The sequence below is a fragment of the Tachypleus tridentatus genome, chromosome 7, assembly GCF_004210375.1.
Source record: "Tachypleus tridentatus isolate NWPU-2018 chromosome 7, ASM421037v1, whole genome shotgun sequence".
Classification (NCBI taxonomy): domain Eukaryota; kingdom Metazoa; phylum Arthropoda; class Merostomata; order Xiphosura; family Limulidae; genus Tachypleus; species Tachypleus tridentatus.
Genome location: NC_134831.1, coordinates 83,875,525 through 83,889,690, shown reverse-complemented (window position 1 = coordinate 83,889,690; position 14,166 = coordinate 83,875,525). Strand labels below are relative to the sequence as shown.

Sequence of the window (14,166 nt, the reverse complement as noted above, 5' to 3'; positions counted from 1 at the left end):
AGATGAGATGTTCTTATTCTCTGAAGACACAAACAACTCGCTAGGTTTGTTCACTTATTGACCAATATTATTTCTCAATGTAGACTACAAAACTTTTGCCAACGTTATTAGTTTTCGTTTGGACACTGTGTTAATTGAACTTGCCCACTAATACATTTGTAGGGTTTTGTAGTGTTATAAATACAATTTAAAAATCACATCAAGTTATTCTCATTAATTGTTCTGACCTTGGCTTGTGGTCACCAAAGGTATATAAATACAGTAACCAGAGGTGATGTTGGAAAGCGCAGATTATGCAAATGTTCCCTTAACATCGGTCCAGTGTTCTTGGATTCATGCACAATTTTGTAGGAATCATTCCAGCATCACCACTATAACCACAAGCTTTATTACAAGAATAATAATGGTGGTTTGACGTCAAACAATACCCAGAAGTTTGCTTATTTCTCAATAGATAGAGATAACATGGAACTACTTGTAACATTTTTATTTCAAATATGAAGGAAGCAACAACCTTTTCACTATCCATATGAAGTTTTATGACAAGTAATTTTTTTTATATTGTGAACAATCATTGTTGCAATTTTTTTCATTAATAATAATAAGATATTTAACATTCAACTAACTAAAGTTTAAGATATTGATGTATTGTGTCCACTTTCACTATCTATATATGATCAGTGCCGGTGCTGTACTTTCAACATTCTCACTTGAGTTAAATGATAAAACATTATTTGCAAAACAAAGATCTACAGGCGCTGGTCCAATAATTATTAAATGAAATCCTGTGACCGTTTTGAGTTTAATTTAATGTATTGTGAAACTTGTGCAATGAAATAAAATACATACACCAGTGAAAAGGTGGTAGGAAACTTGTTGATACTATCGAAGAAGAAATGAGTACAAAAAATCACACATTTAAAGAAGTATGTTCTTTAAAACATTTATTATATTTGTTCAACATTCACAGTACTAAGTTAGATCCACTATATTTATGTTTATTTTCACTTTGTTTTGAGGCCAAACTCGACGTCATTTCCATTTTCCCCAATACTATAAAAGCGAGTATTGAATTCTAACAAAACTGACGTCATTTCTCTAGTGATTAAAACCTATCCTAGAAAGAAAATAATTTTTTGGAATAATTTCTCACAAGTCTAACACATTACTCCAACGTTTCCAAACTATGGTTCCTGAACTCTTTCAGGATTCGCAAACTTTTCAGGTGGTATTCTGATAAAATTCCATAATAGTGAAAGCAGAAGTATTTATACGACTCCATCACACTGAGTGTATTATAAGACTCTTCATGAGAAATGTAAACGTGAAACTTTCAGGTGTTTTATGTTGTTTTCTTTTAAATTAAATGTACTGCTTGAGTTGTCCTTAGTATTATTAATATATACAAGTGAACTTACCCTCAGAGGTATTTTATTTAACCTCTAAAATTAAATCCTACAACAAATCTGATTTGGTAAACTATGAAACAAGATATTACAAACAACGAATCTATCTTACTTGTATTGTTTGTTTGGTTTTTGAATTTCGCGCAAAGCTACAAGAGGTCTATCTGCGCTAGCCTTCCCTAATTTTGGACTGTAAGACAAGAGCGAAGGCAGCTAGTCATCATCACTCACCGCCAACTTTTGGATTACTCTTTTACCAACGAATATTGGGATTAACCGTCACATTATAACTGAACCAAACCTGTAAAGGTGAGCATGTTTGGTGTGACGGAGATTCGAACTAGCGACTCTCAGATTAAATACACTTATATAACGGCCTTAGTCAGTTAGTTTATTTATGTTTGTGAATGTTTAATTTATTTGAAACGTTGTATCCAGTGTAACATATTATATGTTTCCAAAATATCATGTTGTATTTCCGAAACAGTTATAATAAATAAGGCAACGTAAAAACCAACCTTCCAGTAACTAGTCATTTCAGATCAGGTGCTTACTGTGTCAGATCTGAGTGACTAAAAGTTATGAAAATAGCTAGACTAAGAGTTTGTATTTAAATATACTATACTCTTTATATCAGTTTGTTTATTTTCATTAATTTAATAATTCTCACATATCAATTCATATAATCCTTCTTTCCTGTTTAGTTAACCCACGTGACTCGAAGATAAGTTTCAGGACTGATAACACTAACAAACGGGTTTCATCACTAGCTAATGATTGCGTAGTTTACTGCTTAACAATTGTTTTATTCTATAATTTGTTTATTATTTTTCAGGCTTCTTTTCATTTGTTAATATTATTATCTCCTTTCATTTGTAAAACACTCGGAAACGATTTTATTGAAAGTATAATTACCTGAAACGAAACGTTCTGTAAATAAATCAAAATCTTTATAACAGTCCTCTCTATCACATGACCACACATCTTAACTATAACCTTAAAGAGCAGCTTCCATAGTAAAAGTTTCCGAAGATAGGTTGACATTAAAATCACACAACTCTATCAGACGGTGTTTCCACAATCCATCAATTGTACGAGTATGTCGGTTTCCTCGCACTCATTTTAACAGTGCGATAACACATAAATTCGTAGGTGTTGCTTCTGCTTTCCCTATCGGTATGTGTTTGTATTAAATAACGAGAACAGACATGCCATAAAAGAAACCTAACATGTAGCGGTGTGTTTATTTAAGAGGGTTACAAGTTGCTGAAAATATATGACAACATTAACAGTGGTTATGACTGATAATCACGTTAAGAGAAGAACATTTTTGAACTGGGAGTTTATCATTTACCATTTCCGCTAGAGAACTGGTACACTCAACCTATATATACGTGAACTAAATGTCTAGGCTAGTGGTCTTAATGGAATAAGTATAACCGTCTTTAATGTTAGACTATTGATCAAGAGAAGGACAGTCCTTTAAAAATATCCTCTGAACCAGAGAGGTGTCTAGCTATTGGTAACAACATCTATTATCACCATTATAACCCGTCTATAGTTGGAATTAAACAATGAATTCAACTACGTGACAGCTTGAACTTTGTAACTGTCGGTCCGCAGACCATCAAGTTAACCATCGCCATGGTTAAAATACAACATAAGAAATTCTCGTCTTTATTTTACTAAGCCAAATTATTTAAATGATAGGATGTTAATTATTTATTTGAACGTGACATTATAGGTGAATCGGTTGTCTATCACACGTGTTATTAAACAGAATGCATCCCGGTCGCGCCAAACATGCTCGCTCTTTCAGCCGTGGGGGCGTTATAATGTGACGGTCAATCCCACTATTCGTTGGTAAAAGAGTAGCCCAAAAGTTGGCGATGGGTGGTGATGACTAGCTGCATTTCCTCTAGTCTTACACTGCTAAATTAGAGACGGCTAGCACAGATAGCCCTTGAGTAGCTTTGTACGAAATTCAAAAACAAACAAACAAACAAACATTAAACAGAATAATAAAGAGAACACTAAAGTGGTGTCTATGGAATACAACACAATAATGCTGTTGAAAATAAATGATTTATTTTGAGCTCCTGTCACAAAAAACTAGTAGAACAATAGATTTGAAAAGTTGTTATGAATTAAATAAACTTTCATATATTAACACAGTAATATTTCGTTAAACAATAACTTAAAGAAACACAATATGCAAAGGTATTTTGTTCCCGAATTTTCAAGCCGTTTTTTAAATAAAATGTAATTGCACCTATGTTTAAAATATTAACAAGAAGACAAAGTTTTCCGAAGCCTTCTTCTTTAACAAGTTGGACATATCTTTTAATCATTAAATTTCCTATTCCAAAACCACTTATATTTTTTTTTACATACACTCTGGTCAATTATGGAATATTATTGTCTCTTTGGATTACAACTGTTGCTACCACTTCACCTTCAATCATTACATCAGGACTTAATTTGTTATCACTATATGTGTGAATCATTTGTATGATCGAACCTGATGATTTTAAAACTACTGTTAATCCAAACGATACTGCAAAGAGTAGAAATAAACATGTTGAACAGAAGAACAGCTATCAGTGTTATAATTCAAAGTTTCATATTTCTGTAGATTTGATGATATTGTGATATAGATAATGTTTTTACTATCTCTGCTAAATTCAGTCAAAAGAAACTTCTCACAGCTGGTTCATCATCAGCTATTATCGGTTCAATCATGATGTTGGATGTAGAAAACGTATGATCATTTATGTTTGAAGAAGCCATAGAACAATGGTGGACAGTTGGAGAAGTCGTCTTATAAATATATCCTCTTTCTTCCTGTTTAGAATAAATAAAACAAAGCTCACATGCAGGAAGAAAAGTGACGAAACCTTAAATGTGTGATATGAGGCTGTCTGTCTAGACGTGTTGGTTATCAGGTGAAATTTTCAAAAGATATTATACATTTAACTTATAGCTCCAACAATTTAATGTGAATTTATATAATATTTATTATATTCTATTATTAACGCTATAAATCAAATATAAAATGTGATTTAAAATAGAATAAAAAAGTGCACATCTTTAAAGAATCTAAAAGTAAGATATAACAATAGAGAGAAAAAATTACATTAGACTATCTGCGAAGAATCAAAACTGGATTTTATCGTTTTAAGTCCCTAAGCATAGCGCTGTCTCAATGATGGACTACTCAGACAAACTTTTATTCGACTCTCAGTAATCTACTTATCAGTAGATGTATTTCCGTATGAAATTGTCTCATTCTGAGAGTAAATAAAACGAAAATTAAGACCAAAAGTTTTTATTTCTTGATTTCATTCAGTTGATAACTCAGTTTCCCATTTTGCTGAAAACTATAACCCCTTATCTAATAAGATAAAGGAACCCACGATAAGCGATGTTAACAGTTACTATAACAGTAAGATTCAGCCAACGTTTTTACTATACACAAGATATTAGGGTTTGAGCTGCTTTGTTTTTCAAAATGTCTTTATTTCACTTCTTTTCGTATCTAATAATAATGTGTTTCTGACAAATTATACTCTATTTTTAAATCTCGTTCAGTGTTTGTTGTTCATGCTGTTCATAGATGTCCTTGTAGAGAGGGTGGGTGTGTAAGGTGATAATGCCCTCTTGCGGACTTTTTCCTCTAGATACCGGTTTTCGATACCCGTGGTCGGGAGAACACAGATAGACCTTTGTTTAGCTTTGTGTTTGATAACAAAGAACAACAAACAAAGGTGTTAAACGTACGTTAGTTTTTAAGATAAGATGAAACTTCTTTAACACAACAAATTTTCACTAATGCTCATTCTTATTTGACACTGTTTTTATATCATGACATCTGGAGTGAGGCCGTAATTATCTGATCAAGTGCAAAGAGACGTTTATAAGTTTTATGTTGTTTGGAATTATCTACCTTTATAAAGTATCGAGGGAATGTAATCCAGTATTGTTGGATGTCACTCTAGGTATTTTCGTTTTAACAAATGATGCCAGTGGAAAAGTTCAACAGAAATCGATATACTTGTTTTAGTATAACGTATTAGAAGATTTGAAAGATTGTGAACGATATTGTCCTGGTAGACTTGATGTAACTAAGAGTTCTTTAACTGTTTCCTTAAAATGTCATTTTAATGTAGTAAATCAGTTGACATCCGTTCTGTTTAGGTTTTTAAACTGAAAATATCATACAAGAGAAGTTTAACCCATATTTATTATTTTGAAATATGTAGCTTATTACTGTAGAGTAACAAAATAAAAACTAAGATATCTAAAAAATGTTGAGATATATTATGAGTTACATTAACTATAGGTATTAACCATGCCTATACATCTTTTCACCAATAACTTACCTATTCCATCACTTCACTGACCTTTCATCTCACACATCCTAGCGAAACGTCTTTTTTTCATTAGAGCATCCAATTTTTCTTCCAGGAATAAGTGGTTATTTTCACGTGACCAGGCGGGTGAATTGATTAGATCCGCACTATAATCGTTGTATAATTTTATGTAAAGCTTTCGTAAAAGCAAACGTGAGGATTCTAAGGCTATTGTAATTCCTAACGAAATATCTATCATAAAAGAAATAATAATATTTGATATCAACCTGTAGATTGTAGTAATGATTAATACTATAAAAGACAGATTTTGATGTTTCTAAACATTCTACTTAACTGGAAGGAAGTACAGGTTCTCCTTTGTTCCGCATATATCAGCCGTAAAAAGTCTCGAATAACTTATTCATCATCAGTGGTTAAAAGCTTATTCATTAGGTTGGAAGCTTATCTTGTGTTAATAATGGTACCTGATGAAGCCAAGTCTCCTTTGGAGTTACACAGGTGATGTTTTATGGGGTTCCATCTGATACTGAAATAGACGTTTTTCATGTAACAAGTAAAACGTTCTAAATTAACATTACAAGTAATATATGAGCATTGTGTTTATCATAAATTTTGTACAAGGCAATAATTAGATTTGATTTCATCACGACCTCATGCTTAAACCAAACGTACACATTACAAATATAAATTTATATCTTTTTATTTTTTAAAATATTCAGTTAATGGTAAAAATAACTGACTCGGATTATGAGCTCCATAATACGAGTATATTGAGTAGATTTCAAGTTCAACTTTTTCCTTGGAGTCGCTTTGATTTAGCTTGAATTGCCTTGTTGTATACATTACAATTTATGGTTTCAGTTGAACGCAAAGCTGCACAATGAGTATCCAAATACGATTTCTAGTATTATATGTCTGCAGGTTTTCTGCTGTCACACTAGGGGGCGTTAATTTGGATAGTTAAAACAAAGCAGTTTGTTATTTATGAGTAAACATTCACTTATACCTGTTAAAAGTAAAAAAATATTACCTACAGAGTCTGTAATTTATTAGTAAAATAATGCTCATACAGTTATGTGTTTATTTGCAAAACAATATGTATATGATTTGTTATTTAATAGTTAAATAGTATCTAAAAACTTTGTTATTTATTAGTAAACGCCTACCTGTATAGGTTACTGTTTATTAGTAAAAGACTACTTATATAGTTCATTGTTTGCTAGTAAAAGACAAACAACTATACAATTATTTTAGTGACAATGCTTGTTTCTGTATGGTTTACATATGACGTATATTCTTGCCTGTGTATTGCCCAAGTCCCGTTTGTTTCCGTGATCTGAAGAAGTTTCTTGAGAGTAAAAATCAACAATATTTGTTTTACTAAAACGCAATAGAATATTGTTGAAATGTCGACACACTCACATGATTCTTATAGAATAAACTGACATGACGAGAGGCAAAGGAGAATATTTGCAAGTTACAGTCAGTGTACTATAGGCCTAGGAAGCTATAATTGTGATAAACAGATATTAATTGAAAACTTACAGAAGTTAACCGTGAAAGTTTATACATTTCTAATATAAACAGCTATTCGTCTTCAGTGAATTACATTGGACGTTAGAATTTCTATGAGGACATTAAATATCGTCAGGGTAAAAGTCAGCTGTGTGAGGCGGATTAAGTGATGTGTGACAATATAAACTCAGGATTAATGTTCTAGTTGGGCCATGGATCATGATATTCGGTCCTAAACAGGATATAAGATTTAATATTGTTTTGTATATAAAACATAAGATGTAATAACTATTAATAATAACAGTTATCATAAGGTGAATTAATTTTGGTTTGGATATTAAAATGTATTTGTGTTAAAAATAAAAGTATCTGTATTAATCTTGTTGATAAATACCACATGTTTGATACATATTAATAATTAGTTATCTTCTAAATTAAAATCGAAAATTCAGGTTGTTTGACAAAGTAATTTGTAACGCACGTAACGTAATAAATCGAAGGCTCGTACGTAATATATTTTAATACGTAACATTAGTAAAACCCTACCTATACAATTCATTCTTTATCAGTAAAATATTACATCTATAGAGTTTGTTATTTATTAGTAACAGTGTATTTATATAGTTTTGTATTAATAAGTACAATGCTATTTGTACTGTTTATTTATTTACGCGAGACAAAGATTTAAAGCAATTCACATTATATAGTGCAACAATGTAGCTTGTTTGTGTTTTCTTGTAGGAAAGTCACATCGGGCTATCTGCTGAGCCCACCGAGGGGAATCGAACCCCTGATTTTAGCGTTGTAAATACGTAGAAATACCGCTGTACTAACGAGGGGCAACCATGTAGCTATCGAACTGGGCGGAAATTCAATATGGATTACTTAAGTAAAAACTTGACTGATTGTAAGAAAAGAAACGACATAAGACAAAGTGAATAGTAATTTGTATTTACTTACAAGATATGTGGGCTTCTTTCTTACAGTTGAGAGAACTTACCTGGAGGAATTATTGACGAAATCTGATATGATATACCATTATATAATTAAAACGATAACGTTAAGTCTATCACAGTGCAGTTACAACTACGTCACAGGTCATTCCAGGATGAATATAAGAAGCCTATAATAACGTTCAGCTATTTCTAAACGTAAAAAACAATCTTACACAACGTCATCCTTGAAAAAGCCACCAAGGCACATACACACAGACACAGCTGAAATGGAGATTGTGTTCGTTAACGACCGTTTTTTGTTCTTTTTTCTTATCAATGTCTTTCCAAATACTTCTTTAACACACAATCTTTTTGTTTGACATTTTTCTTTCAACAAAATATCTGATACCAATTTAACTCACGTCTAATACTCGATAGACGTAGATTTAATGTACGTGTGTAAGTGTTTAATATGAACAAGCAGAAAACAGAAAGATACTGTATTATACATGTAGCAGTTCGCAACGTAATCTATACTAGAGATAAACCAAGAAATAAACTTTCAATTTTTTTAGCGTCAGTTATTATGAAAAACAAAGTTGATGGGAATGAGAGAAAAGTAATGAATATAAATAAGTGAATAATAATATTTAAACAATAGCACACTTCGATATGTTATATGCTTAGGAGGATACCAGCGTTAAAAGTTGGTAAATTGTTTAGTTCGCTAATGTGGGGTATTGTTTGTAAAATATGTGGTTAATAAGAGGGTATAAGTACCCCAACCTTTTTTTTTCTCTCTCAGAGTCTGTACCGATGTTTTAATACCAGATCAAGAACTGGTATTATTGGTAAAATGTATTGATGATACAGTGTGAGGAACAGTTTTATTGATATATTCAGCGTTTCTTGATTCTAACGAAGTGACATCTGGTGATTAGTTATAATTTTTTTAAGATATGTCAGACCTTGCGTTGGGTGAAGTATGGGATTATATCAGTGTTTCATATGTATTATTATTGTAGCAGTTAATACATTTAGTCGACAAAGATGTTACGGTGCAGAAAAGTAATTAGAATAACTTATGTATCTAATCCAATATTGGTGTTTGTTTCAGTTAAATACATATTTAGAAATACATGTAACTTACACTGTTAAATGTCTATTGAAAAAGTTCAGCCTGTTCACTAGAATTGTATAACATTCTGTATGGTATATATCAACATTATAAGTGTATGTAAAGGTTAGTATTGTTGTACAAGATGAAATTTCAAAAATCTCGCCTAGCGCTAATAGAGTTGTCACAGAAACGTTTTGGTGGGTCCAACGGGGATATTATCAATATTTGTTCTACTGATAGTTCATTGGTGAATGACAATGATGAACGATATGGATCAGCTTGAAGTTCCATTTGTTAAAAGAAAACTGATCTGTGAGCAAGAAAAGAATTCGCGAATCACTTCATTACTTTAATATGTACTCCGGAAAGATGAACTGCAGAAAGTTAAGATTTATTTTTTCATAAATTGTGTGCTCATGAGAAAGTAGCGACCACCAGATTTACCATCTTTAGAGGACTAGGCTGTAGTTTCTTCAAATCGTTTTTCTCAAGGTATATGATTCTGAAATATTGAACGATTAGCATGAAAATTTCTTTTGGAGGAAATTTTGGTGTTAATAAGATATGTGAAAAAAATGTGAGACGTTTCATTTGGCCAAAAATTAGTCAAGATGTTTTTGAGTCTTGTAAAACCTGTCATACCTCCAGGTTGGTTGGAAAACCTAATCAGAAAATTCCTGTTGCTCTTTTTAAAACACACTATAACTTTTGCAAATCCCATAAGTAGTTTGATTATTTATTGTGGTGATCCTTTACCAAAAAGATAATATTTGTGCTAATGCAATTTCACGTACTATGTAATTTTATGATGATAAGGTTATTTTGATTGATTGTGTTATATACTGTCATGATTATTGAAGTTTTATAAATATTCTTTGACAGTGTATTATTTTTTAATTTTTTATTCGCATGGCATATCTATATATAATATCCCAGTTAAAAACTGTCTTACGCCAATTGTGAATACTGTTTTAGTTAAATATATATTTAGAAATGTATGAAACGTATTGTGTTAAATCTGTATTACAAAATTCCCGCCTATTCACTAAACTTGTATAAAATTCTCTAGAGTAACAATTCATGATATATGTGGATATAATGGCTAGTATTATCGTACAAGATAAAATTTCTAGAATATCGCTAAACGTTTATGAAATGTAATCAACGCAACGCGCCAAAACACAGTATGTATTGTTTGTTTGCTACAATTGTTATACTATAAATCTCTGACGCTATGTCTGTGGTTAACGCTTATTATTCGGGAACTTCAGATATTGACCAGAAATGTTAACATATTTCGAACATTACAACTTCAGCAGATCAACATCGGAAGTTAGTATTTTTATCAAAGCATCACACACCTTCATCTTAACTTTTTTTCGTTAGGTGAATAAAACAGATATCAACTCGAAAATGATAAACTCATCGTGAACCTTGAACAAAATATCAAGAAATTTCCGGATCAAATAGAAAAATCTATACGGTTTATAAGTTTGTAAAATTTTTGTAGTTAAATTATAATTTAAAATAACTAAACTTTGATACTTCTCGACATTTAATTAACTAATAAATGTAAATTAACATTTACCTTCAGTTTCAGGCTAATTTGAATTGTAAATGGAAATTAAATTTTCCAATATGATTTGTTTCTAGTTTAATGAAATTATCTATTGAACAATTCTTTTACTTCTGTTTTGAAAAAAAAATGACCCGAAAGATTTGTCCTGAGAAAACAATATCTGGTCTTATACTGAGAAAATAGCTCCATAATTTGTCCTGAGTAAACAACACTGTAGTGCTGTACTAAACAATAACACTTGTTGTTTTGTTCTGAGAAAATAACATCCTCGTAACATTCTGAGAAATCAACATTTCAATTCTGAGGAAACGACACAATAGTTCTAAATATCGTGACAAAATATCTTTTTACTTTTTTATCAGACATATATATTATGATATTTATTATTGTGTTTACCACGAAAATACGAGAATCAAGTTGAGGTATCCAGGTATTGTGACTCGCATTGTGTTGCTTTTTGTAAATTAAAATATATTTCTGTTAAGGACGTCAAAATCAATTTGTATATCATTCTTTGTATGAATCTTATTGGTAACTATCATAAATTTGATACATTTTGACATTGAAGTAATTTCTAAATTTTAATTCAAATTTACAGCTATTTAAAATCTTAACACGTACTGTACGTAACATAACAATTCAGAGGCTCTTTCAAGATGAATTATAATACGCAACAACTATAATATATGTTATCATATCGATAGCAATCAAATTTGTGAAAGTGAATATATTATTTACATTTCATGTGTTTCAAAATTTCGAGAATACGAGTAGATTGGGAACTCAATAAATGCGAGTGTCATCTGTTATTTAAAAAAAGAAAATATTATCAAAAGAAATATTTAAATATTGTGAAACCAAAATCGTTAATTTGCGTGTATTTATTAATATTAAAGTGATACCTAATGATAATATTAAAATATATTTTTTAAAAGAAATATAACTCTCAGTGGTACAGCCGTGTGTCTTCTGAGTTACAACGCTAGATAATCCATTGTCTTTCTCTATGCTAAAATAATACGATAATTTGAGAATTGTGATTAACTCGAACTTAGAAAATGATTAGATATATATTATTCGTTTTATAAGGTTTTTTGAACTTATTTTTCATTTGTATCTACAACACATTTTTTTTTTACTTGTCAACGAGTGAACTATTACAAATGTTGAGTTGGTTGAGAAAATGTTCTGTGCTGATGCTAGTTGTGTAATTCTAAATAAACAGACAAATATGGTACAACATTACAAAAACTGTTTTTCTTTAATTTCTAAGCGGTGTTTTTGGAAATTACCCTGTTGTATGTGAAGGCAAAATATATATACAGATCTGAAATAGGATTGACAAACCGATTGAATTAAGTTTGTTTGTTTGTTTGTTTTTGAATTTCTCACAAAGCTACTCAAGTGCTATCTGCGCTAGTCGTCCTTAATTTAGCAGTGTAAGACTAGAGGGAAGGCAGCTAGTCATCATCACCCAACGCCCACTCTTGGGCTACTCTTTCATATGAGTGAAAGAGCGAGCGTGTTTGGTGCGACAAGAATTTGAACCCGCGACCCTCGGAATACAAGTCTAACGCCTTAACAGACTTGGTCATGCCTGACCATACCGATTGAATTAAACTTCAAACGAAACCAGTGTTATGCACGTGCAAGAAAACAGCAGCAGCAACATCTTTATTAAGTTCTAGATTTATTTGCCTTAATCACTATTTAAATATAAGTTTTTACTTGTTGACTAATTCTTACTAATAGTCTCTGAACTGGTGTTTCATCGTAATGTTTTCATCCTTAATACATAATTTAAAACGTAGAGAGTGGTTGTTACCGTGGTCATTAAAACTGGTTCCCTATACAACTGTTTTATGAATGTGTTAAAAATACGTTTTCCACTTTTCTCAAAAAGCATATCCAAATATCAAAAAGTTTTATACAGATGTCATCATTGGCATTAATTCAGGTTGCATTAAAACCGTAAATGAAATCATCAACCTTGTCCGGAACTTTTACCCTGCTAAAGGTAGGTATGCATATTATTTTTAATAGATGTAAAGTTTCTTGGTGTTAAAATTATCTATGGACAATGATAAGTGTAAACATTTGTTAAATAATAATTTCAACAACAGAAACAAGTAATAGGAACTATAATATAATTTCTACGTGATATATAACACCGTTTTGGTGAAACCACAGTTTACAAATTTACCTTCGAAGAATTTAGTGATGAATAATGCCACGGTGATAAATCTCTCCTTCTTTTGTTCGACGTTAATTGTAATAAAGCTCTTGAAACAGTTCTAACATAGTCATTAGAAAAGTTTGGGGAAATGTTAAGTTTACATATTTATGTACATATATAAAATTTTGGCACAAAATTTTCTGTGTTCATATTGAAAGTTTATTTAATTCATAACAACTTTTGTTGTATATTATTTTATTACTTTTCCCTGGCCGAAGCTCAAAATAAAACATTTAGCATTTGTAATCAACAGCATTATTGTGTTGTGTTCCAAATGATTTTCTTTACATACGACTTTATATTCTATTAATTATTCTGTTTAATAACACGTTTGATAGACACCCGATTCAATCACAATGTTATGTTCAAATAAATAATTGTCCCCTTATGTCATGGTTATAATGAAAACACAGTTTATTGTAGTTTGAAACTAAGTAAGCTGTTTTACATTATCCAACATACGTTCACAAGTTACCACACTGGTTGGTCATTATTTACTTAATAATTCTCTTTAAATGTTTTTGTTTTTATTTTAAACCACATAACTTGGTACCAGTAACAGATGTTGTAAAATATTTATTTAAATGTTTACAAAATAGACTATTTTAAACGTGACATCATCCAGTTAAGTTATATGCAAAAAACACACAGATAACTTCATGAGTATTTTATCTTACAATGTTTCCAAGTTATAATACCGGTATGTTGTTCCTCTGAAAGCGTAATATTTTTATTTTAGTTTTTGACAGTGATAAAAGAAATGGGTTATTGACATATTAATATGATATTAAATATCCAATTATTTTGTAAATATATTTTTCATGCAGTTTGATTTCTAAACCATTTTGTTAATCTTTATTAGTTGGTGATAACATGACCATTTATACCTTTTCCTGGAGCCACCTATAGTTTACGGATAATACAGACGAGAGCCTAAGTATTACATGATCACATTATACATTTGTGAAACTAGTTGTGTAATATTAGTTATGTCGTTATTTG

General features: G+C 30.8%; 1 long non-coding RNA gene across 2 annotated transcripts; it reads right to left on the bottom strand.

The window, feature by feature from the left end:
* Positions 1 to 1,054: 1,054 nt before the first annotated feature.
* LOC143256072 (uncharacterized) lies at positions 1,055 to 8,489 on the bottom strand. Of its 2 annotated transcripts, none has more exons than XR_013030988.1 (3): positions 8,255 to 8,489; positions 5,789 to 6,305; positions 1,055 to 4,250 (listed from the first exon to the last, which is right to left on the bottom strand). It is a non-coding gene; the product is annotated as an uncharacterized LOC143256072 (long non-coding RNA). The 2 variants fall into 2 exon arrangements; XR_013030987.1 differs by having other exon boundaries at positions 8,295 to 8,489.
* Between the last annotated feature and the right edge of the window lie 5,677 nt (positions 8,490 to 14,166).